This window comes from Anas platyrhynchos, chromosome 3 (genome assembly GCF_047663525.1).
Source record: "Anas platyrhynchos isolate ZD024472 breed Pekin duck chromosome 3, IASCAAS_PekinDuck_T2T, whole genome shotgun sequence".
In the NCBI taxonomy this organism is placed as follows: Eukaryota; Metazoa; Chordata; class Aves; order Anseriformes; family Anatidae; genus Anas; species Anas platyrhynchos.
In genome coordinates, this window is record NC_092589.1 from 2,288,216 (window position 1) to 2,314,698 (window position 26,483).

A 26,483-nucleotide genomic window follows, 5' to 3' on the forward strand; every position below is an offset into this window, starting at 1 on the left:
CATTTCGGGCGCCTCGGGGAAGGAGATTCTACGACACGGTTGTCCGGCCATAAGCATTGTGGCTGCTAGCCATGTCGTGAAGTGGAGGCTGTCGTTCACCGGATCGAAGTTACGCAGTCCCGGGGACCGGGGATTCAGACAGTCCAGAGCGGCAGGCGTCCGGATGTGGACCCTGGGCTCCGGTCCTGGGCGACGTGTGTGCTGGCTGCACTGGGTTCTGTATTTGAAGTGTGGATTTCCTGTAGCTGGAGTGTTCCCTGACTCTGAAATATTAGACTCTAACTTGCCAAAAGCTCTTGTAACTCTGAAGGACAAGTTAACATTTCTGAAACAAGAGAGAGACTGGGAATACCTGAAAAGCATAAGTTCAAGGTTGATTTTAGTGAACAAAACCAGTGAAGCCTGTTAAAATAATAACGATAATGATAATAACAATACCAACACAGACAATAAACTACACAGTATTCCTTTTCTCCTTGTTATCTGGGATATATTTTCTGCAAAATTGAAACGTCTCACTGGACAGAAATTCCATATTTCAAGCATTTCAAGAACATAGAATTCATTAAGAAATTAATCTCTTTATGAATAAGAGTGTGTGACTAAAAAATGACAGATGAGCTGAGTTTTTCATTCTCTGTGAGGATTTTCTCATCCAAAGGCAAAGAGTTTCTGGCTTTCAGGTGCCACAGGCAGGCACAAAAAGGCATCCTTTAAATCTAGTACCGTGAACCAAACTTGACTGTTTTCTAAGACTCTTCTCTTGCACATCCTCAGCACATTGAGCATGTAGGTCCTAGCACTGCACTAGTAAGGGAAGACCTCAATCAGGAGCAGATTATTCTTGATTAATTTAAACTGGGGGAGTAGGAATCATACCAGATAATGACGTCCTTTTCACCAACATAGTTTATTTTGCCTGTCACGGCTCTACACAGACAGTAAAAAGGCAACAAATAAGGCAATATTCCCTCCTTCCCCTTCCCTCTCCTCCCCTCCACTTCCTTCCCCGACTCTCTCCTCCCCTACGCTCCCCTACACTCCCCCCCCCTACACTCCCCTACACTCTCCTCACCTACACTCCCCTACACACTGCTCCCCTACCCTCCCCTTCACTCAGTTCCCCTACACTCCCCTTCCCTACACTCCACTCCACTCTCCTCACCTACACTCCCCTACACACACCTCCACTACACTCTGCTCCCCTACACTCCCCTACACTCTGCTCCTCTACCCTCCCCTTCACTCAGTTCCCCTACACTCCCCTTCCCTCCACTCCACTCCACTCTCCTCTCCTACACTTCCCTATACTCTCCTCCCCTACGCTCCCCTACACTCTCCTCACCTACAACCCCCTCCCCTACACTACCCTACACTACCATACACTACCCTACACTCCACTACACTCTGCTCCCCTGCCCTCCCGTGCCCTCCCCTGCCCTCCCGTGCCCTCCCCTGCCCTCCCGTGCCCTCCAGTGCCCTCCCCAGAACTCCCCTGCCCTCCCCTGCCCTCCCCTCCCCTTCTCGTTTTTACCCTTCCCTCCCCTCCCTCCCGTTCTCTTCATTCCCTCCCTTTCCCTCCCGTCTTCTCCTTTCTTCTTCTCCTCTCTTCTCCTTTCTTTCACAAATTGCAATGGAGAACAGGGAGAAGCATCACTTCCAGTCACTTCCGTCGTTCTCGTAGCTCATGTCACTGCCTGATTTGTGGCAATCCATCAGCAGTATCCAGAAGCGTTCCAGCTGCTGTGCTACTAGGTGAGCAGCAGTCTCCAAGTGGCAATCACGGACTTCTTGCTGTGGCTCGGACACGGCACTTTCAAGTCCACCCTGGCTTGGCCATGTCCTCTTGCTACGTCCCCACCTACATTACACTTCTGCTTAGAAGCCGAAGCACTGTGCTGAAGCAGTTCCACTCCTTCCATTTGCAATGATTGAGTTTGTCTAGCCAAGTGGTTTCTGTCCATAGAACACAAGAAAGAGGTTTTGCTTAGAAACAACTCAAGGAGGACTTCTTTTCCACATGGGCAAGGAATAGTCACGCTTTTCTAATGGAGACTCCAGTGGAAGAGAGAATGACAGATCATTCCGAGAGCTTTGAAATATCCCTTGGGGATGCTTAGTGCAGAGGACCAGAGGAAAGCTGTCCAAAGGACACCAGAGAATCACTCTGAATTACTTCCTCACAGACACATGTCCTTACTATGTCTGATATGGCTTCAGCTGGTTTCAGGGTTCTTGTTCACCTAAAACCTAAATTCGGAGTTGTAAATGAAGATGGAAAGATTGACAAATGTATAAATCACTGATGGGGAAAAAAAAAAAAAAAAAGTGCTTTGAAAACTTTGGCCATTAGCCCTGGAAAGCATCAAAGTACTGTCCTCTGAAGCAAATGCCTTCTTCTCTTGATACCTAAGGAGGTAAATCAATCCAATGTTGTAACATTAGAAAAGCAAACACTAAACACAAGCAAAGGAGAACAACAAGTAAGCAATTGCAATTCCTATGGGGCTATTGCAGGGTTAAGCAAAGAACTATTGTGCCATGAAATCTTGGGATAGAAGAAATATTATGTGCATTTTTTACTGTTTCATTTGTTGAGCTCTGTTTGGAAGGGAGTGAATCTATCAGGATTAGATATCTAATTTAGAAGTGGAATTAAAATTGTTTTCTTTCTTTTTTTCCTCTTGAGTTCATTCCTTTTTATAGGACTTCATAATAGAATAGGTATATATTAAAAAGAAAAAAAAAAAAGATTCCAAGCAGGTAATCATATTCACAATTATTTTTTCAATCCAGAAACAATAGCAAGGATGAGCTGAAAAGTATTTCTATGCCATTAGAGTGTCAAGGTGTGTCCCATACGTTAGTAACAGTCAGAGGATTCATTTTGGAGAACAAAAGCTATCTTGAAAGAAGTAAAGACAGAAGTAAATATGTATGCATGTATATCTCCCTCTCTCTACAGAAACCTAAGAAACTCGTATGCAGGTTAGCTTCTTGCTCTCTCTTCTCAAAGTTCTAGTGAATACAGCATCGGTGTGTGTTCCAAACATTACCCTCAGTCCAGCACAGATACACACGAGAGGTCAGTCTGCAGGTTGCGCAGGCCAAGAAACTGCTCTGGCTTGATGGGAAAAACCTAGGCAGAAGTTGCTGTCAGAGAAAAGATGCTGTCAAAGCGTGTCACGTCCATGCTAGAGCCTCTCTCCCACCATCTAGCTCTACTGCATCTAGATGCATCTATACTAGAGCGTCGCTACTTAGCCAGTCTGGGGGATCTTAGGAGCCTTCTGAAGACCCAGGGGAGGGGCTCTTTGTCCTTTCTGTTTTAACAGCCAGTGAAAACTCTTACCGTTTGACACAGAGTGGCTGAAAAACACAAAGTGGACTTGCAATCTTCACAGCTTCGAAGCAAGTGGAGATTGTGGAGGTTGTGGAGTAACCAAGGAAACTGTTGATCTAGAAGCAGCCTACAGATTGTGTTTAGCCAGGGCCTTGTATTGCCCTTCTGGCTGATCTGCCAGCAATTCAAGAAAGTCCCCCTGGCAAGCCAGCCCTGGAGTCACCCAAAACTTGGTGAAACCCATGAGATTGGAAAGGAGACAGTTGCACTCCATAAACTGCAGATTTCTGTGCTTTTTGCTTGCTTGCTTGCTTGTTTTCCAGGCTGAATTGGATTAGCTGGACAAGTTGGCAGCTGCCTACAGACAAATACCTTATCAGGAGTCTAAACTAGGGGATTGCTCTAACTGAGAACAATGAATTGGACCTGATGTCCTTAGGAAGTCTTTCCAGCTACGCTTTCTACCACTACAGAAATGCACCTGATTCTTTCACAAAGCTTACGGGTGCCGACTGCAAATAGTCCTCATCATTCTCCATTGCCTCCCTCATCTCCATTCTCTTTTGGCCCGTGAAGCTTTTCCGAGCAGAGATGAAGATCAGCTCTAATACGCAGTCTGGGATTCTGCAAAGGAAAAGAAGAATCCTCCTGAAAACTCTTTGCAACCTCACCTGCCATCACCAAAGCAAAGAAGAGCAAAAGAACACCGCTTGATCACAGCAAGCATCAACTCGAGCATAGGTCTCCTGCAAGTGTAGCGGGGTTCAACAGCTGCCAAACAAGCTTAAGGAGCACACCCAGAATCAAGTCCATCAAACAAGTGCTTGAAAGAGTTAGGTTTTCTTAGGCGTGAGGAATGAAAAAGAAAGCAAGAACTGACAACTTACCAGCACACAGTTTCCCTCGAGCTTGCTTGGCTTCATTCCGCACCTGAGGCTGGGCTCCCAAGCAGGATTGAGCAGCATTGTGCAGAAATGCCAAAGCCTCCCCAGCCGTGCTGGATCTTCAGCCCCAAGGGCTTTGGCTCTGTTGCCTCCTCAGCAACATGGGCAATTGCCCAGGCAAGCCGGTGTCCAGCAGCTCGACTCAGGAAGCGCAGCCCCCCCTTGCCACCGCTTGCCGCTCACACCAGGAGCCCCCGCGGCGTTGGCAGCCGTTGCGCGGTGCTTGGTGCGGTGCGGTGCGGTGCGGGCAGAGGGCTGCGGGCTCCTTCTCCTCGGGGGCGGCTCCGCCATGGGGTGTCCGCCGCGGGGCTGCTGAGGCGGCGGGGGGCTCCATGGGGGAGCGGAGGGCGACGTGTGCTGGGGCTGGGACGGGCCTGGGGCTGGGGCACCGCGCCGCCGCCGCCATGCCAAGCGGCACTCCTGGCATCTGTGCTGCAGAGCCAGCCAGTGTGACGCCTTGGCATTTGTGACTTCACAGAATCACAGAATGTCTACGTTGGAAGAGACCTCAAGACCATCGAGTGCCAAACAAAGGCAACTCTGCATTTCCTTCTTAAACACCCGCTTTCTTCAGAAAAACAAAACAAAACAAAACAAAAACATAAAAAAAAACAAAAAAAAACAAAAAAAAAAAAAAAAAAAAAAAAAAAAACACAGAACTTCATCCCTCACACGGGATTCCCAAAGTGAGCCTGCAGGGGCTGCCAAAGGCAGCAGCTCCTCAAGCACTGCTCCCACACAGCTCCCTACCACAGGCTCCATCCATCCCCCAGGAGCAAACTTGGTCAAACTAAGCCCCTTTGGAGATATTGTATGGCAGGCCTTACCAAATGCCGGACAAAGGAGAAGATCTAACACATTTAGGAAACCAATATTTGCAACAACATCTTACAGTTCTGTGCAAGCAACTAGAACAAATCAATGTTTTAGGCACTAGACCTTTTATTTGCCTCCCAAGGGGAAGGATGCACTTTAATCAATATTAGTTGCTGTATGTGTGTAAATGAGGCAGGAGGAATTGAGACTGAGCACGAAAACATTTGGGGAAAGACTAAGGTAATAAGGTGATTAGTCTAAGGTGATTACATAAGGTAATTCATGATGACACCTCCTGGGGTTTTCGAGAATTATGCAACAAAATAACCTTTTGGTTACCCAACTTTTCTTGGCTTAAGCAATCGTTTAGAGGAATACTGATCTTCTTTTTAAGAGTAGTAGTCTTGACTTGTGTAGTGGTACAATGTGCATTTTGGTGCTGTATGAAGATTATGATACCTGGAAGTGTAACTGAAACAAGCACCAAGTCAAAACTGGTAAGAATTTAATGAAAACTTTTAATCAAGAAGGATTGTAATAAGCCACAGAATTTGCTTAGGCTCAAGAAAAGGGGGGACTTGAGACAGGGAACAAGATAAAGACTGGTGATTCCTAGGTCTGAGCTAGCACCATTGTATGTTAAGGACCCGAAAGACGAGGAAGTAAAAGACTGTGTCTTTTACTTTCCGCTGGCTCTTTGCTTGTAATACAAGCTTCACCATTCTAACTTGCAATTTAGGCAATCTTAAAACAACTGAACCATGACAGTAAAATATGAAATTCTTTGTATTTTCAAAAATAGTCTGCAATTTCATTAGCAGAACACACAAAACATAGTCTTTGAATGCGACTTTAATGTACACAGGGATTTTTGTTATTTTTAAAGCTCATCACTTTTTTATTACATTGTATTATGCCCCAAAATATATTCAGAGGAAAGATAACTAAAGGTAATTATACAAAAATACTGAGCGCTTCTTACAAACGTTACAAACATATGGATTCGAAAAAGTTAGAAATTCACAAGGATATTCACCCTTCTACATTTCGCTACAGTTTGGCTGGGATGGATGTTTCCTCGCAGCAAAACATGTCCTGGACTACATGCTTCTTTGTGTATTAGACACAGAATAATCTTCCCCATGCTCATTTACAGTCTAACCCATGCAATATTCATGTTCACACCGCCACAGCATATTTTCGAGTAATGAACCTCTAGGCTTATTATCCTGCCTGGAGAGCTAAACCTCAATTCACTCTGGTAGCAACAGATGCATATGTGACCAGCATCTACGTGTTACAAAGACATGGCACTACCTCAAGTGTGACGAAACAGAACCATCAGTTAAGAGGAAGAATGAGTCACGCTGAGCCTTAAGACGAAACACGGGGCCAAGAAGGCTGCACTGTGCATGTGAAGTGGTAGTGGTGGCAGTGTGAGATGTAAGACAACCAAGATAATGACAATAATTAAACCATTTTTGCTTCTACACTAGAACTACTTCATTTTGAGTTGTGGTTAGTAGGACATGGAACAATCAAAAACTTTTCATAGTTGTTTGTTGCTCCTTTTTTTTTTTTTTTTTTTTTTTTGGTCAAAGCATAGATCACATTAGGAAGCTTATCTTCTTACTACAAATATCTAGGTCTTTTAACCTTAATAAAGAATTATTTTAGTTAACTGGAAGTATGGACCTCCTCATTGACAATCTTCCAAGAAATAACTTCTATGAAATCAAGTGCTGGCAGCAAAATCAAGTTGATTGTTTAAAATACTGGCATCTAAAAGCATAGCATATTACACATTTGTTAATTATAATGCCATTCAGAGTCTTTCAGATAATAAAATACCGTTTTCTCAACCACAACAGTGTGAGACTGTAGCTTCTGAAATTATGCTCGAATCCACAGAAAACCAAACATGAATTTAGAACAGTGTTATACCACTGCCTCTATTACAAACTGATGTTGTCTCTCCTTTGCAAGTGTGGGGAGATGTAGTACCTTCCTGGATAAGAGTTAGTTCAGTAAAAATATGAGTTTTATGTCTATCTGATATACTTTTGTCTGTTTGCTACCCCTCAAATGATCTACTGACAAACACAAAAGCATTTTAAGATCATATACTTACATTTAGTAGGTGCCATTAGTTGATGGGGTGACTCTCCAAAAAAGCCCTTCAATTTCTTCTTCAGCTCTCTGCTGATTTTCTCTAGAATAAAATAAGTCTTTTTCCAGTTGCTGGACTTGTACTTCATACTCTTTCAAGGTTTCTGCAATACCTTCACCATCTTGTTCTAGGGCAAGTAAAACTAGTATGAGAATCAAATCTTCACTTCACTTCTCTGTGCCAAAATCAAGATGCCCAGCTAGAGAATGTCCTGTATTTTGCTGACACTCTGCTTTCAGGGTGTACATTTAAACTAGTATGACAGAGGAGCAAAAAGCCCATGCCAACCCCAATTCTCCATTTTAATAGGAGCATTTAGAGGATAAAGATCAATGGGATTGCTATCTTTCACCTTTCCAATGTCAACAAATTGAATATAAAAATATGACAATTCTGACCGTTTTTTAAAAATAGTCAGCTTTTTTCTTTTATACAAGCACCTTGTGTCTGTTCATCAGCATCCTACACGACATCAGAATTAGTAACAGCCAAAATGTTATCTTTCTACCTCATATCTTCTTTTTTCTTTCATATGAAACACAGTATTTCTCAACAGTGACTAAAGATAATATCTGCTGTACAATTCCCCTTGGAAAACAAACAAGCACCCTTGAAATGATGCAGTATCAACTGTAGCTTTTTCTCATGTTCTCTGTGTTGTAGCGTCAGCTGCCTGTCACACTGCAACTTGATGTGCTCAAGTGCAGATTCCAATTCACGTATTATATTATATTTTTATTATTTTATATTTACGTTCAGACTCTCGCAGGCCAACAATCTAAGACAATCTAATACACTTCTATCAAACCATTTCAACAAATGCTTTTACAGTTCTGCTTAATAGATGCATGGATACAAAAGCAATTGTCTCTATAAACTGTAAGCTTATACTGGAAACAGATTTGCCTGCTGACATGAGTTCACACTTCAGAATTGAGCTCTGTAGATTTTGATCACATGGACTAGCGGATTTTTTAATGCCCTGTGCAGAACTTAAACTGATACAAGAGTTTTTTTCCTGTTTCTGGAAAACTGCCAATTTGTGTACCACAGACAACTTGTTCACAAAATCACCCAAGGTTCACCCATGGGCAAAGAGAGACACCAAGTCCTAATGCATTTCTTTTTTATGTTTCCAGGTGTCATTACGATTCTTCAGTATATGGTGGTAAGAGCTTATTTGCAGAAAGATTTTATAATGGATTTGGAAAAAAGAAATACTATCCTGAGGTTAATAAAGACTGCAGGTGGGAAGAATTTCAATACGACACCACTATTTAAATATGTTGCTACTTGAGAAGTTAGCAGCATAAAGCAGTGGAAAGGAGCAAGGAAATTTCCAGATTTGCAACACCTTTTAAGCTAATGACACCAAAACAAGATACAAACAAGTAATAGAAAAGCATCCTTTTTATGTTGATGTCAAGATGCAAAATATCCAAATTAACAACAGATGTGAGTAACCTAAGCAGGCTTTCAAGGAAAGTGGATTAAATTGACTTTACTTCTTGACACTATTTCATTTAACTATTTAGCGCAATAACAGGTAATAGGATAAAATATTGATCATTAGCCAAAGCAAACCTTGTTAAAGTATTTGAAGAGGATAGCTCTGAGCTCATCAGCAGACAAGGAAACTAGTTTTCCTATTGCATTATCCTCACTCTGTGAAAGGATCTGTGAAGAGGATCTAAGCAAGTACTGGCGACTCTGAATACTTTCATTCTTGTAATTAATAGCAGCCTCCAGGGCTTCAATTCCTTCTTCCAGCTGCAAAAGGACATGTTCTTCCTACACAGAAACACAGGAGTGAGATTGTAAAAAAAGTACAAAACAAACCTTTGTGTGCATAAGACATTAACTTCATTCTCAAAGGTGAATCTAAATTGAAGAGCAAGACTAACTAGTAGTAGTACAGAGAATGGAATGGAAAAAATAAGAGGAAGAGTACAAATCTAGAACATGCTTGGAGCAAGCAGGAAATGTCTTGATATCCCTTCCACAGACCAGAGTTCAAACAAATGGTTCATCACCACAAAAGCCTACATTCTATTCTTCCTCCATTTTCCCCTCCCCACAATTTGATGACTTCTATTACTTTTTCAGTTGAACTAGTTTTCTAATTAGCGATTAATGAACCAATCAGATCTGTAAGCAGTTTGGTGACCATTATCTGTGCAGGAAGGTGGCAGAAATTCATGCCCTGAAGTATTGCAGAAGATTCTGTGGAGTGAAGCAAATAGGATTCTTTCTGGCATGCTATCAGCTCAGTAATAGGCCCCAACTGCTGCTTCTCAAGACCTAAAACAAAACTGTGTATTTGACATCAATTTATTCAATCTTCAACTTAATTATACTGATCAATTCAAGTGTGTAACATCCACAATATGGCTTATTTTCATTGTAACTATATGGAGGCCTTCAGGTGAGGTTTGGTCTTTCACAAAAGCCTATGAAAAAAAAAATCAAGGGACATCACTATTAGAGTACTTCACCTTGTTCTATGTCCTGATAGGAAAATAGCTGCCTAAGATAAATTGATGGACATCCTGTTTCATTATTTCTAATTATAGAATTGTTAGGCCAGCGACATTTGTCCGGACTCTAGCTAAAGTAAGTAAGTTCCTCTGAAAGTATATGTTGTTCACTGTTATGGAAGTAGTGCCATTATAGCAGTACTTTCATGTCGGCTGTTAACAAAAACACCCAACCTCAGTTCCTTGATTCTCTACTGTCTAATACTGGGAGACATTTTAGGTCATGATTGGAATACTTTATTATACAACATTGCCTAAAACTTTGATGTATCTCAGAGATAGTTACTTACTTCAGCTGACAACACTTTTCAGTTACCCTCTTTCAGTTTCTCATCCACACTATTTCTTCTTCTGAGTAGCTGATCCCTTTCCTTCTGAAGAACCTGAATTTTTTCCAGAATGTCTGTCTTATCTTCAGTAGTGCTGTCCTGAAGCTGCATACCTTTATCACACAATTCCTGGTCCAGCATACTTAAGCGAGTAGACAATTTCATACTATCTTTGTTTAAAGCCTTTAAAAAAAAAAAAAAAAAAGAGAGAGAGAGAGAAAGAAATAAGAGGAAGAATGAAAGAAACCGTAAGTATAAAACTCCTTCCCCATAAACATGTACATGAGACTGTCGCATCCTAAAGTGGAAGACCTGTCTACTTGTAAAGGGACGCCATTTAGGCTAAGTAGACAGCTACCATAAAATTTACTATTTAATCAAAAGATGAAAGAAAACAAAGAAAAGCAATGTGCAGTTTTCTACATATCTTACATGAGTTAGTCATTACGGTGACAATGACATTTCAATTTCTGTTTCTCAGTAGCCAAAGTAAATAATACAGAATGTTTCTCTGCCATGTTCTCTACTTTGCAGGCATTGAGCAATTTTTTAGATATCGCTATTTAATGTGCTGCAATAACAGAACTTTGGAAGTCAGATTTTGTTTTGTTGTTAGAATTTCGGGGATATCACGTAAATAAAGGTTATTACATTCTATTATTCATGTTTAAAATGTTCATTTGATCAAGCCACACAATAATGTAATGGCAGCGCTAGAGATACAAGTCGCATGGCTTAAACCTCTTCTGTTATCTGGCTGCCTTCCTCCCATAGTCTTTTCAGGCAGCTCTACAATTGTGTTAAATTTCTTTCTTTCTCTCTTTTTTTTTTTTCTTAAATCACCTGGCTAGATCTCAGTTTCTTGATTTCTAGGAGGCTCTTCTCTTGCAATAATGCTTCTTTTTTAGCTACAATGGCTTCTCTTTTCTTTAAATCTTCTTCTAGTTCCGCTAACTGTTGGTGCTGTTGAAGAATTCTTTCCATTTCTTCATCCAGCCATTTCTTTTGCTCTTCTAACTTCTACAATTTAAACAGAGATCCAGAGAGCATTAACGAGGACTATTTGGGTCAGAATTTTATGACTATGTTTTTCCTCTTTTAGAGTAACTGATAAAACGTGAGAAATCAACATTTCAATTCTTAACATTAAGTGTTCAACAGAATCCTGATTCAGGATAATACAGAAATAGGACTGACTTAAGGAGAGGCTCAGCAATGTTATATTACTACATCTTATGCAAACAATTTTATCAGATGCTTTTAAGGAAATGTATTATTTTCCTAAAAACAGTTATAGAAATAGATGTCATATATAGAATGACAACAACTAAGTTTGAAAGGTACCACAAGAAATCAGCTAGCCCATCCTCATTGCATGATTCTTGCCCAAGACCAAGATTTGTGGAAAAACACATCGTGATGAGAAACTCTGATGCTGAAAGAAAGAAAAAATGGGAGTTCTGATCCTGCTAGCAGAGTCTATTATAAGTCTCTTCTGAAGCAATGGTTTATCAGTGGGCATATTGCTGGTATGGCTAAGAAGTTGCTTTTATTTCATTTTTTAAATTGATTTTCACCTCTAAAGACTTTGGTTAACTCATGAAACTCTCATGTTCCAATGTCTAGTTCTGAAATCATGCAGATAGCACTGTTGCACAGGAAACCTACTATTCTAACACTGTCATGAACAACCAAAACCATAGCCATTTGTCATATTTGTCAGATGGGAAAAGAAATAAACAAACAAACCATGCAACATTTATAACAGAGCTCATCAGAATCACCTTCAAACCTACCAGACAACCAAACTCGTTGAATTTCCAGCTATCTGAATTACTACCTTTGACAAGTCATAGAAAAAACAAAGACATTACAGCCCTCTCCTTTCGTTCATTCAAAACCAGTTAAAGAGCTTCTTGACTTGTCTCAGTTTTTGCTACAACAAAAAAATAACAATTTAAAAAAAAAACAGGGGAGGGAGGACGGAATACTCTTCTTCCAAACGCTTTACAAAGATGACACGGGGTGAATAAAGACACCTTTCTTTTCAGTGTCCACACAGATTTGGAATAGATTAGCTACCTCTGATTTCTGTAAAGTCCACACCGAGTTATTTTTCTTCTTTTTAAATGCAGCAATCTCTCTGTCTTTAAGAATCTTCTGTTGCTGTTCCATCTTAAGCTGAAGTTCCTCTAAACAAAAACAAACAAACAAAACTTTCTTTCTGCCTCAGTCAGTGTGTTTTTCAAACACATTTAATGACAGAATCTACACAATCATGAAATCAGAAATATTGAACTAATTTACATGCAAAATTGCAACTCAGGGCTAGACATCACATAATAACATTCAAAAAAATAGCTGAAGAGAAAGGAAGAATGAAGATTTCTGTGAAAATACTTATACACAATTTCTTCAGTGTCAAGTAAGCAATTACTTAAAAGGACAAAATCTGGTAGTATAGTACATTGCCTTTGGGAAAACAAAGGTCAAACTGGTTGATCTTATTCTTTGTCATAAGGAAACAGAAAGAATCCTACTTTAATTTGTAGCTGGTCCCGCTGAAGCTCTGCTTCTAGTTGCTTCTTTTTTTTCACTCTCCTCACGCAGTCTTTTCTCTAGCAGGGTCTGCTGATGCTTCATCTGAGCCACGTTCTGCTCAAGTTCTATTGCTCGTTTTTCACTTTGGTTAGATAGAGAAGCCAGATTCTTAGTGTCTTGCTTCTTCTTCTGTAAGGCCTGAATGTTCATGGAAAATTTCAGCTTAACAACAGGAAAACTTAAAACTAAAACCTGACTCAGGTTAATTCTCTATTTCACTGAGTTAGGACAGTGAGCAAGACTTGCTACATTTTGCCACAACAATCACACATTATCTCTAAGGTCTCTGAGCCTTCGTAAAATCATCAAAGACAGAACTATCTAACTACTTAGTTGTTAAATAGTAGTGGGTATAACTGTGTGAAGGTTCTCATTGGCTACTTCAATCCAACTAGCTTCAATTGTGTGAAGCTGGTGAGAGTTTCACAAGCAGAGTGTACGGATTTCAAAGGTGATGCTGAGACAGGAATTTGCAAATCCTAATGGTCATATTGGAAATACCTGCACTTTCAGCTTAGCTGCATCCATCTTCTTTCAGAACTCTCTTTGCAGCTTGGCTTTCTCAGCTCCTTATTCTCCAGCTCCTGAAGCTGCTTTTGAGTTTCGGCCAGTTCCATTTTGGCCTGCTCGGATTCTTGCTCCGGTTTAGTTATCTTCAAAGAATATTGCCTGCTTACACACTCTGCATCCTTACCTTAAAGACATCATATCCAAATAGTTTTAAAACAGCAAGCTAATAATTTGCAATGTATCACTTAAACCTGTAATTGAATCGTTACTTACTTCATCCTGATTAAACCAAAAATTTCTGAGACATTTTCCAAACCTAAACAAACAGCTCCCTTATAACACTGAAATATAGATGAACAAAGGAATCTTAAATCTGAACTCTTCATAAATCATCTGATGTCACCAAAGAAAGTAACACCTGAGTGCCACATCAAGTGAAAATTTTCTGCCTACTGCAGTCCTTGACAAAATAGCTTGCCTGTATTATTATGTTTTTTGTTGTTTGTTTGTATGTTTGTTTGTTTGTTCCCCAGAAGAATATGCTACATATTTCTCAGCTTTCAACTTGGTAATCAGCAAAAAACTCTCGATTGTGTTTCTACTGATTTGCCCTGTTCGGGCAATCTGATTTGCTCTGTTTGGGATTCCGTAAGTACTGTTACTGGGGGCGCACAATGTTTCTCAATGCCAAAAGACTGCCTCAGGAGAATATGTACACACTAGAAGAGTGTGATTGAAACAGGTAAGCACAGATCTTTAGGGTCATCACAATGATAAGTTTCTGGCAAGCATATATATATCAGGACAGGTGTGTAATGATATAGGCTAACAGGGACACTGACCTTTTCCCTCATCCACTTCTGACTCCTGCTTCTCTACTGCTATGATGGCAATGCAAGCATTCCCAGCACAGTGTTGTATCTTCTCTCCTATCCCAGACACTGGGTGACAAACACATGTCCATGAAGAGATCAGTTGCACTAAGCATACATGAAAAATTACACTATAGGTGGACAAACACAATAAGCTACAAAACACAAAAAAATATTTAACAAACAAATCTGCAGATCACAGCTGAGTAGGACACAATAAAAATTTGCAGCCTTCAATGCACTCATAGCAAGTAATTCATAGAAGTTAGGAAACTGTAAGTTACCAGAAGTATTCCCGCAGAAGAAAATTACCCAAAAACTAAGATATGCAGGTCTTCAGAAGTTTTGTGTCTTTTTTCTTGCTTATTTCTGAATGTCTTCATTTCAATTTTTCAGTCACTTACCTGTTCTTACTAATTCCTTAATAAGTTCTTCTTTCATTTTGATGTTAAGTGCAAGTTCTCCCATTTTTTGCTTGGCCTCAGTGAGTCTCAACTCTGAATTCTTTAACTTCTGCATGTTAAAAACATGACTTTTCTGGAGGCAGTCGATTTCTTCACCTTGAAAGAAAACAAAGCAATGTGGAGACCAAAAAAAAAAGGAATAAAAAAGGAATAAAAGGAATACACTCTTTAGCCAAAAGACAGTGATCTGAAATATAGTATGTATAGAATTCTTACAAATGAAGCGAAAGAGCCAAAAGGAGAGAGTATTGCAAAGAGTCTAAATACGGAAATGACAGCATGCATTAGCATTTCAAGAATGCTAATGAATGCTAATCTGAGAGAGAAAAAACATATTTAATTTAAGCATTTTCAGTGCATCTCTGATGAAATAATAGCATGTTTCCTTTTCTTGAACTAGTACTAGATTTGTAGGTCAAGTGCTTTCTCGCTAGTAAGTAGTACTCAAACATTAAGGTCACTGATGTCAATTTCAGAAAAGGGAAAAGGAAAATAATTAAAAAATAAATTTATGTTGAGCTATCATGAAAAAAGTATTTGTAGCAAATAAAGACATTTTGATGAGAAAAATAATTACATGTGATAAAGACATTATTGCATATTCTAGTATTATATCTAACACAATTTACTCTCATGACTTCCATTTTACCTGTGGCTGTATCAGTCTGTGGCACAGATTTGTCACATAAGCTGGACTTGTCAACTTGACATTTCATGTCACTTTGCTCAAAGGGAAAGCACAGAGAAGCCTGTTTTCGTGTCCATTTTTGGTTTATTGAATGCCTAAGAAAGAATGGAAAACATGATACATTCTAAACACAAAGGGATTTTTTTTTCTTTTAACTTTATATAAAGTACATGATATTAAAGAGAAGAGTGCCAAACTGAGAAAGCTTACATAAGCATTTGCACCTTCTTCTTCCCATGCTTGATCTTGTTGGATGATGTCCCCAAAACAAAGATCATGCAATCTTTATCGCATCAAAAAAATGTGGTTTTTAAACTAGTTTCATAATATGCCTAGTTGGTCCTGCAAATTTATTTTAAGTAGTATCACAAATGGCCTCACATTACAGTAGGATTAGGCAGTAATATTGTATTTGCTATATATTTATCTGTAACAAAAGTTAAAGAAAAAATTACCTAAATGAGAAAAAATAAATAAATTACTTTTGACTGTCTGTATTTTCTTTCTCTTCATCACTCTGATAGAGAGGTGGCAGTGAAGGACTTCATCTTGATCTTCTATGTAGCTCAGTATCATCTGGCTACGAGCACGGAATCCTGCCATCATCCGAGCCAGGGAAAAAGCAGGGGGACTGGTATACACCTGCCAAAAAGCACCAAAAAAACACTTGGAATAGTTCAGTAATTCTTTATTGATATTCCAATAGTATTTCAGTTTAAAAGTCTTTCACTACCTGACCTTGTATGCAGAATTGCAGGTGTTTAAATAATATTTCTGAGTACCTGTGTACCAGAAGGTTTTGCAAGAGAAGGTTCTGCTTAGAACACTTGTCCCAAGTGCAAAAGAAGGTACTGTTACCAACTTATTACCCAAAATGTTCAGTTTATCAGTACAGAATAATCATTCATTTTGGGAATGCTTCCTATCTGAACTGTTAAACATTGCACAAAAAGATCACTAAAGACTACAGCTTTATGACTGTGATAAATTCTGTGTTTTAAGTCAATTTGTATGGGGCTTTGAGCAACCTGATCTAGTGAAAGGTGTCTCTGTCCATGGCAGAGTTGGACTAGATGATTTTTAAAGGTCCCTTCAAACTCCAGCCATTCTGGGATTCAAAATGTAAGCCCATAGATTTTGGACAACTGGGACATAGCGTGTGTTGCAAGACATTCAAAAGTACTTTTTCAGTCTTCAATGCTAAAATGCTTCAAAGCTAAACAGCAGCTGACAAGAGGTCACCATAATTTGTCACGCCCAATAGAATTATTGAACAATAACTGTTAAAAAAAATGTAATGCTTAGGTAGACCTTACCTTTCGTGTCTCTGTCCCTGAAGATGGGTAAAGCGAGTGTAGCAGACTCTTTGTGAGTGGGACACTGTATGGCCTTCTTGCAGATGCCGTAACAGCAGGCCCATCTCCACAAGCACTTGAGAAGTCCCAAGTTTTCACAACCATAAACTTCTCTAATTTTTCTTTTAGCTGATCAATAAGGATTTGCTGTTCCACCATTTTTTCATTCTCATATGAAAAAAACAAAAACGAAAACGGTTGCTGATCATCAGGTTTGCATCATACCTTTCTAAATTCATTATAAAGGTCAGTCTTCTTGTATATCATTCACTAACTCTAAATTCTTCTGTAGTGCACAGGCAAATTCTGCAACAAACTGAAAATTCTCTGGCATGACAGGTAGAATCTTACCTCTCCCCAAACTCCAATCATTTTTTTTGAGACATTTTTGTCTCTAAAGGACCTGTCCTATATAAATTATGTCAGCTAGATTTAGACATCTAGTGAGAAGTAGATGACATATTTATCAGCCCTTGCTTGCCTTATTTGTGTGTTCATGGATAAATAAAACGGTAATTCAAGAAAAATGTTCAAATGAAGCACATGGTCTGAGTTTAAAGAATGAAATGTACATACATGTAGGCTTCCTCTTCCTCTTGGAGTGGTCCAACTTGAAAGATTATTTTTATTAATTAACATTCATAAAATTGGACGTGACCCCAGGATCCCCTGTATCAACCGTTACTTTCTTTTCTACCCAGCCTCAAATTTGTCGGTAATGCTAGTTTGAAGAACTTACTTGCCTTTCCTACAGCAATCTCTGTGCATTGTTCAAAATTACATATCTTCACTGAACTGATTTATCCATAAGGCCAAGACCATACAATTTTCAGTCTTCTCTGTTCCTTTCAGAATACATCGAAAATCTTGCCTACCAACAGGAAATTTGAATAACAGCTAGAGATAGTTAACTAAAGTATGCATTCTCCTACTTTGAATCATATATTTTTTATTTATTCTTTTTTTCTCATCTTCTTAGACTGCAAGTCCTTTCCCCATACATAGACAATGCCCCACAAATTGACATTTTGTTGGAATACAATACATAATATTTCTGTGTCATAGCAAAAAGAATATATATGTCAATACCATACATTTTATGATTGTGGAAGTAGTAATGGGCAACTCCACCTTACAACTTTTTTATTTTTTTAATCCCTATAAGACTCTGTCCCTTATGCCCTTGTACATACAACCCCATAGTGCATAACCTGTTACATAAATACATGGGTACAAACATTTACATGCTACTTTTACAGTTCTTATTCTGTCATGTATCATTGAAATGACACTTTCCTGTGCATACAACTTTAAGCCATTTGACACAAGCATTTGATTTAATTATTATACTGATTTTTCTGTTTTTAAGTAAAAGTGAGAGCTGCGATCTTTTGCCTACAGTACAACTGTTTCTGTTCATAACATCTGCCTCGTATCCTCCATAGGATACAATTATAAGCATAATCGTATATAAGCATCTATGTGTATTAGAAGCATGGATTGTTTCAGTCTAATAAGCTGACAATATGCAGTATGGGTTAAAAAGGGAAAACACACAAAAAAAGCCTATCCAGAAATGACAGAACAGAAAAAAAGTTACAGAGGGAAGGAAAAGATGGTGACCAGTGTACTTACCTTTCATTCATTGACTCTCCCCAAGCCATCAGCAAAGAAGAGGAAAAAGGAGGAAAAGGAGGAAAAGGAGAATAAGGAGGAAAAGGAGAATAAGGAAAAAAAGGAGAAAAAGGAGAAGAGTACTAACTAGCCATGTTTATGCTGTTCCCTTTAAAAAAGGTCAGATCTATCATCCTATAAAGTCAGATCTATCAACTATCCTATATATGGTCTCCTGGATCTTGAAATGCTATTCACTTACTACCCATTACAATTTCATTAGCATATACAAGATCTAGAGAGGGAAGGAGGCAAGCAGTGTTTCCACTGTGTCACTCAGCTTCTTGTAATAGTAAACTCTCAGAATACTAGGATGAAATTCTGTCTTAAAAAGTCAAAAGGCAACAATACTTTACTCTCACACTGAATAAAGATATAACAAAGCATGTTTCTACACAGCCTTTCAATTAAAGCATTCTGTAGGAACTTGATGGTCTTTTTGAGATTCTAAACAATCTTTTAAAGCCTTTCAAGTCCTAAATCATGAATCGTCCTGAAACAACTTAGCAACAACACAGATCTGGAGGAAGGCAGGAAGCAAAGAGAGGGTGAATGAACCACTTAATATCATACAGGAAGGCTGTGGCACAGTTAGGCTGATACACAAACTTCAGGAATCACAGTACTGTGATTCACCCACTAGATGATCTCAGCTCATTAGGGAATACAGCTCTAATTCAAACAAGGTGCTTGTAAGACTGGTAGGTGTTTACATCCAAAAAAATTCTGAAGGATCTGTCTTGAAATCATGAGTACATTCCTATAGTGGACGGATGGTTTGATATAGATATATGTAATATATGCCAGAGGAAAAATACCTGTAATCTATGTCTTTCTTCAGCCTTCTTTAAAGATTCCAGTTGCTCTTCATTTTCCTGTATTAATGTCTTTATCTGATTCTGCAATATCTTCAATTCATGATCCTTCTGGCTGAATACTTCTTCATCCATAGCTAGAGCCTGCTAGATAATAAAAGGAAAATTCAGCCAGTGGAAAAGCAGGCATTGTTATTCTTGACGTTGGAAAATTAAATACATACATATATTTATTTGTTGTTCAAAGATGTGAGTGGAACTGCAAAGTTGTGACGTATATATAGCAAATTCTCCCACCATGGAATCACAGAACAGCTGAGGCTGGAAAGGACCTCTGGAGGTCACCTGGTTTAACCCCTGGCTCAAGCAAGGCCACCTTGAGCAGGTTGCCCAGGACCATGTCCAGGTGGCTTTTGCAGGTCTCAGAGGATGACTCCACTTCTTTGGGCAACTTGTTCCAGTGCACAGCCACGGCCACCACACAGTACACAAGTGCTTCCAGATGTTTGCCTAGAAGCTCTTGTGTTCCAGTATATGCCCACTGCCTTTTGTCCTGGCTGCACGTTCACTGCACCTTCCCTTCAGGTATTTTTAAGACATTGCTAAAATCCCCCACTGAGCCTCCTCTTCTCCAAACTGAACAGTCCCATCTCTCTCAGCCTTTCCTCATTGGAGAGGTGCTCCAGTCCCTTAAGCATCTTTGTGGCCCTCTGCTGCACTTTTTCCATTATGTCCCTGAATCTCTTGCATGGGGGAGCCCGGAACTGAACAGAATCAAGCAGAATGCAGTAGAGAAGTTGGAAAGGACCTACAAAGGTCATCAAGTCCAACTGGCTGACCACTTCAGGACTAACCTAAAGTTACAGCATGTTATTGCGGGCAGTGCCCAAACGCCTCCTGAATACTGACAGGCATGGGGCACCAAACAGCTCGCTAGGAAGCCGGTGCCAGTGTCTGACCATCCTCATGGTACAGAAATTTTCCCTGATGTCCAGCGTGAACTGGACATCCCCCACAGCTTTGTGCCATTCCCATGCATTCTTCCCTCAGTTACCAGCAGCACAGACCAGCACCTTCCCTCCTCAGCAAGTTGCTGAGAGCCATGAGGTCGCCTCTTGGCCTCCTATTCTTCAGACTGGACAACACAAGTGTTCTCAGTCTCTCCTCATAGGACCTGCCTTCCAGCCCTTCTACCAGCTTTGTTGCCTTCCTCTTCACACTTTCAATTATCTTCACATCCTTTTTTCAACTGGGGTGCCCCTGAGCACACGATACTCAAGGTGAGGCCACATCAATGCTAAATATGGTGGGAGAATCACCTCTTTTGACTGGCTGCCTATGCTGTGTATAACGCACCACAAAATACAGTTTGCAACTGCAACTGGACACACTACTCCAGCTGTGGCCTCACTGAGCGGAAGGATCACATCTGTTGACCTGTTAGTGACACTTTGCCTAGTGCAGCCAACAAAACCACTAGCCTTCTTAGGAGGAAGGGCACATGGCTGACTCATGTTCAACTTGGTGGCCACCAGGACGCCCAGCTCCTTTTCTGCAGGGCTGCTTTCCAGCAGGGTGGTCCCCGGCATGCACTAGTGCCTGCAGTTGTTCCTCTTCAGGTGCAGGACTCTGAACTTGCCCTTGCTGAACTTCATGAGGTTCTTGTCAGCCCACCTTTCTAGGCTGTCAAGGTCCCTGTGGCTATGGCAGCATGGCCCTCTGGGGAATCAGCTGCTCCCTTCAAAAGTGGTTTCCACCAGTCGTTTCTTTACTTCTGTTTCTCATCTATTGATTTTGTTTTGACAAGTTTCTTTCTCCCAAAGGAAATAATGGACCCATAACCAACACTACCTTACAAAGTGGGTATTTAAATCCAATTACTTTCTTCGGTGTGCTGTGAGATTTGGCTGTAAAATCTCAGCATCAATCATAATATTAATACACTTCTCAAACAAAAAAATAAGGATGGCCCTCCTCATTTTTCATCTCAAAGAAGAGCCTAAAGATTAAAGAAATTATAATGTTATTTTTTTTCAGATGTTTTTCTGGGTAAGTGATCCAATAGTGGTTGAAGGTTACCTCCAAATGTAGTTGGCCTTCCAGAAAACCTTTAGGAGCCAAATGCAAAGTATAGACACACTATGTCTTACCATTCTAAAGACAGATACTTCTGTACAACTCTATCTTTTCTGTACAACCTATATCTTTCAAGTAAATACAACTCTTAAGAGCTGCTCAAGAGCCTTTATTGCCCTGTTTATTTTAGCATCTCCCTAACCATCTCCTCCGAGCTGTGGATGGCATGCTTACCTGGGTATCTTTCAGTTTAAACCCAGCTCTTACACTGCTTTGAACCTGGGAAGCAGAGCTTTACAATAAGCCAGAGAAAAAAAATGAAGAATAAATAACAGAGCTGTAATTTAGGATGATGAGAACCAAGAAAAGCCAGAATTTGTGTATGCGATTGCGAGGTAACAATCTACAGGCTTACCAGAATTCAGTGTGAAAAATGAAAATAGGTTGATTTTATAAAATTCTAGCTTGTTGGAACTCTATCTCCTCCTCCTACAAGACAGACACATTAGCTTTCCTGATTTGTTCATAGGTACCTAAACAATCAACTTAGAATGAAATACCTGGCAGTTCTTTAGTTCTCTCCTCAGCTGAAGAATTGTGATATGATGGGGCTCTTGCATGGTGCCAGTTCCAGTGTCAATTTGCTGCACGGTGAGAGCTTCCTGCTTTTTAAGCTAACATCATCATTCAAATCAACCAGGAATGGGAAGGCTTCGTCCAAACAGTTTCTGTAGCTGAAGCACTGAACTTGAAGCTGGGTGAGCTGTTCTTCTAGCAAACTGATTCAGGTTCTTTCTTGATTTAAGTCATGTCAACACTGATTACCAACTTGTTGGTTCTGCAAAGCTTCTCAGAGCAATCTGATTTCAAGTTCCATTTCATCAATCCGGTCTTGATCAGGGTTGTAGTTGACAACTGGTTTATTTCTAATGTTTTTGGCTCTGTTTGCATATTTGAGCGAATTTACAGATTCATCAAAGTCTGATGAGGATGGACTTATACATGTTATCATGACAGTCTTGGCGTTCCCTCCTAGGGAGTCTTTCAGAATGCGAGTGATTTTAGCATCCCTGTATGGAATATGTACGCTTTTCCTTTTTGGGTCTCCAAGAGCACTGATGACATTTCCAAGGCCAACAAACCACTATTGATTTGAACTGATTCTTTGAATCCTTCACTGGTATTTCCAGTCTTTGTCACCCTCTCTGATCCTGCCAAATCCACAAAATGGAACTTTGAAGCAATCATCTGGACTGATTTCCAAGATGAATCCTGTGGATCACTATTTTTTTTGAGACTCTGCAGATTGTTTCTGACAAATACTGATAGTAAAAATGGCATGTGATTGACTAGAGTGTTCGTTCATTTGTGTTGTGCCTGCGTGACGAGCTGCATTGCCACTTTCCAACAGGCTCATCACTTCATCTGCACATTCTACTAGGAATTCCTTAGCACCAACAATCACTTCAAACACCAAAAGAAAATCAGAATAATTACATTAATTTTAAACTTTTCAGTAAAAGTTTACTGCAATTATGAAGAGTCAATCTATAAACACAAATCACAGAAGCATACAAGCCTGCATTATTATAAGGTCGTAGCACATAGCTAAATAAAATAAAACAGTATGTGGAAAGCATGAAGTACAGCACATCTGAAACCTGCAGAAATAGAATATATGGGTGTATTTTGTCACACCATTTGAAACAGTATTGTAAACAGAATACACAGAATACACTTAGGTGTTTACACATCGTCTTATGCAATTTGCAACCTAGTGCTATCTAGAAAAAAAGTATGAGCAAACCTAGCTCAAAGATTACTTTGTCAGTTAAAAAAAAAAAAAAGACAGAAATTTTGAAAGTTTGTAGTAAAAGTGACTCCCAGCCTATGTTAAGAACATAGTTCTTAGTGGAATGGAAGCAGATATTTACAGCATAAGTAGCTTAACAAATATAACTTTGAAGTGAGAAGCAAAGGCTTAATCTTAAAGCATTCATTCAACTGAATAATCATGCACAATTGTGTTTCTATGCTGAATTTGCAGAAACAGTAACAGTACTACCTTACCACCTGATGCTGCTTCTGGAGGAACATTGATATTGTTCATAGGAATCTCAAATGAAGGCTGCTTCAGATCAGCTAAACTGAATTGATATTTTGAAAACGTGACTTCGTCTAGTATTAGTCATCGATAAGCTCTCTTTTCAAGAGGTGGAAACAGTAATTTGTGCACACAACAGAAATCAAATGCACGAAGTTCTAGAGCTGAAATCCTACCTGTATTTCCCTTTTCATCTTCTCGGATATGTAAATCTTTCACAGAGGTCTCCAACTCCAATAAATCTCGAAGTTCTTCCTTGTAAACCTCTATATAAGATACCTTCACACGGAAATCGATGTTATGGTTTTCAGAAATATGCTGAAATAACTCCTGAGTAGCCCGTGGGATTATGCCTTTTTCATCCTCTGAAACTGATGCTAAAATAGAAACACAGATGTCACAGATACTTGCAGTCATTCTGTCACACAAATTACAAAGACTAAAACTAAAGAGAAGTCTGCGAGGTTTATCACTCAATATAATAAGGAATAGGAAGAGCTCAGTTTTCCCAAGTTTTCATGTAAAGATTTGCTTTTCTGTTGATCAGAAATGCATGGAAATGATACAGAACTTTACTACTTTCTGCGGGTACGAGACTACAAGAAAATTAAATTAGTAAAAAATCATGCTAGAAGAAAAAAATATTTTGAACTTGCTCATGAATTAATGATAAAACTGCAAATCCTTTATGCAGAAAGAATGAATACATCATTTTCAGGGTTTCAAATTCAGAATCAAGGACCAAGAAAAATCCAGATAGTCTTCTAATTCCTGCTACTCCACTTCTTCTCTCTTCTTCAGCAGAACAGACAAACAAATTGTGACTTCTCCATATGGAAGGGAAGATAACCAGAGCTGGTGATACAGGATTCCAGAGAGAGTCAGAAAGCAAAATCGTATACATGCAGAAGCTGAAGAATTCTTCTGCGAACTAATACAGAATAAAAGTAGTTTCCAGTCTCAGGTGTTTGAGGAACACTGACTTGGAAATACCAAGTAAGTCGAATAGTAGAGTTTCAGATATCTGCCTTTAAAAAAGCAAAATTTGAATTCCACATAAAGTTCAACAAGGCCAATATGCAAGGTTCTGCACTTGTGCTGGAACAGTTACAAGCACAACTACAGTCTGGACAGAAAACAGACTGAGAGCAGCCTTGAGGAGAAGGACCTGGCGGTGTTGGTTGATGAGAATCTCCACCTGAGCCAGCAATGTGTGCTTCCAGCCCAGAAAGCCAACCATATCCCGGGCTGCATCAAAAGCAGCATGGCCAGCAGGGGGAGGGAAGTGATTGTCCCCCTCTGCTCTGCTCTCGTGAGACCCCACCTGGAGCTCTGGGTCCCCCAGCACAAGGACGTGGAAGTATTCGAGAGAGTCCAGGAGGGCCACAGGGATGCTTAGAGAGATGGAGCACCTCTCTTACGAAGACAGGCTGAGGGAGCTGGAGTTGTGCAGCCTGGAGAAGAGAAGGCTCTGGGGAGACCTTACAGCAGCCTGCCAGTACCTAAAGGGGGCCTACAGGAAAGCTGGGGAGGGACTCTGGAGGGACTCTTTGGCAGGTGGTGTAATGATAGGACAAGGAGGAATGGCTTTCCAACTAAAAGAGGGTTGATTTGGATTAGATCGTCAGAAGAAATTCTTTACTCAGAGGGTGGCAAGGCACTGGCACAGGTTGCCCAAAGAAGCTGTGGATGCCCCGTCCCTGGGGGTGTTCAAGGCCAGGCTGGATGGGGCCCTGGGCAACCTGGTCTAGTGGGTGACATCTTTGCCCGTGGCAGGGGGTTGCAACTGGGTGATCTTTAAGGTCCCTTCCAACCCAGACCATTCTAGGATTCTATTCCATGAAATTTATCTATGAAATCTCTTTGTCAGTCTCTGAAAAAAGTCCAAGAGTGAGTTTGCTTCATACAATTACCTAAAGCAGATACTTTCTAAGTAGGATAAATGGAGCAAAAATTTCTAAAGCACTGTGTTTCAGAAAGTAGGGTAAGTTGCCTGTTAGAATAGAGAATGGGAAAGAGCACTTTTTTATTTTTTTTTCTCTCATACTTTTGGGATAGCCTAATGGACACAGAATTTGTGTTTAGAACACAACCATCACATAAACTTTGGAATATATATGTCTTTTTTTTGCTATACATTTTTTCATTATCTCTTAAAAATTCTCAAGCATCATCTGTTATGTATTAAATATGTAATTTGCAGAACTACATTGTTCACACACACACAAAAAAAGACTTTTTACAACGTACCAATGTGACCACCTCCAATGGTGTAAGTCTTCCCGGAACCTGTCTGTCCGTATGCAAATACTGTAGCATTATATCCCTCAGCCAAAGACACTAGAAGAAGTTTAATGCAAACTGGATAAACTTCTTCTTGGGTTGAGTTTTTGCCAAATACAACATCAAAAGTGAAGACACGGTCTTTCCCAATGATTATTTGTTGTGTATTTGGGACTAATCTCACGCATACTTGGTGGTTATGAAGCACTTCCTTGGAAAGCAGAGGTCTGACCCTTACTGCAACTTTAACCAGGATCTCCTCCATGCCGGCCTCCATCTCTGTGCTCCCCACTCAGTATTCAGGAAGATCTGTTACAATTCCTCTGTTCACCTCATTTGCAATTTTCTGCACCTAAGAAAAAATGTTTTCCGAGTTAAAGAAGAAAGAATTAACTCCCTGCTGAAGCAGAATGTTGAAGAGTTTCCCAAAGAATACATAAGCATCATTACACCCTGGAAAGGAACTGTGATAAAAAAGCAGATACGTTAACAACTGTTAAACCAGTGCAGAAACTAATTTTGCTTCTATTACCTTCTAAGCTAGCAGACTTAACCTTTGGTCTGAAAGTGGTCAGACTTTGGGTTTGGACGTTATACTGCCGGATGAAGCAACAATATTGTAAGATCTTGTTAATGAACTGTTGACTTACAATGAACCTTATTTTCTCACTGCTACAGTACCGATGCATAGGCAACAGAAATTATTCAAACAAAACCTTTTTATCCTGAATTTATACCTATAGACACACACGTGCTTGAAAGCCATCTTCTGCTTACAAGAGCCAAGTATTTAGAATTTCAGAAGCACAGAAAGCTGTCGTGTTGCTTACATGGTGGGTATGATTTTAAATAGTTGTGATTACTACACACCAAGCATTCCTCTGATTTTAATCCGTCTGTTT

General features: G+C 39.9%; 1 pseudogene; it reads right to left on the reverse strand.

Moving 5' to 3' along the window:
* Window positions 1-5,650: 5,650 nt before the first annotated feature.
* LOC140001975 (kinesin-like protein KIF27) lies at window positions 5,651-26,111 on the reverse strand (annotated as a pseudogene).
* Between the last annotated feature and the right edge of the window lie 372 nt (window positions 26,112-26,483).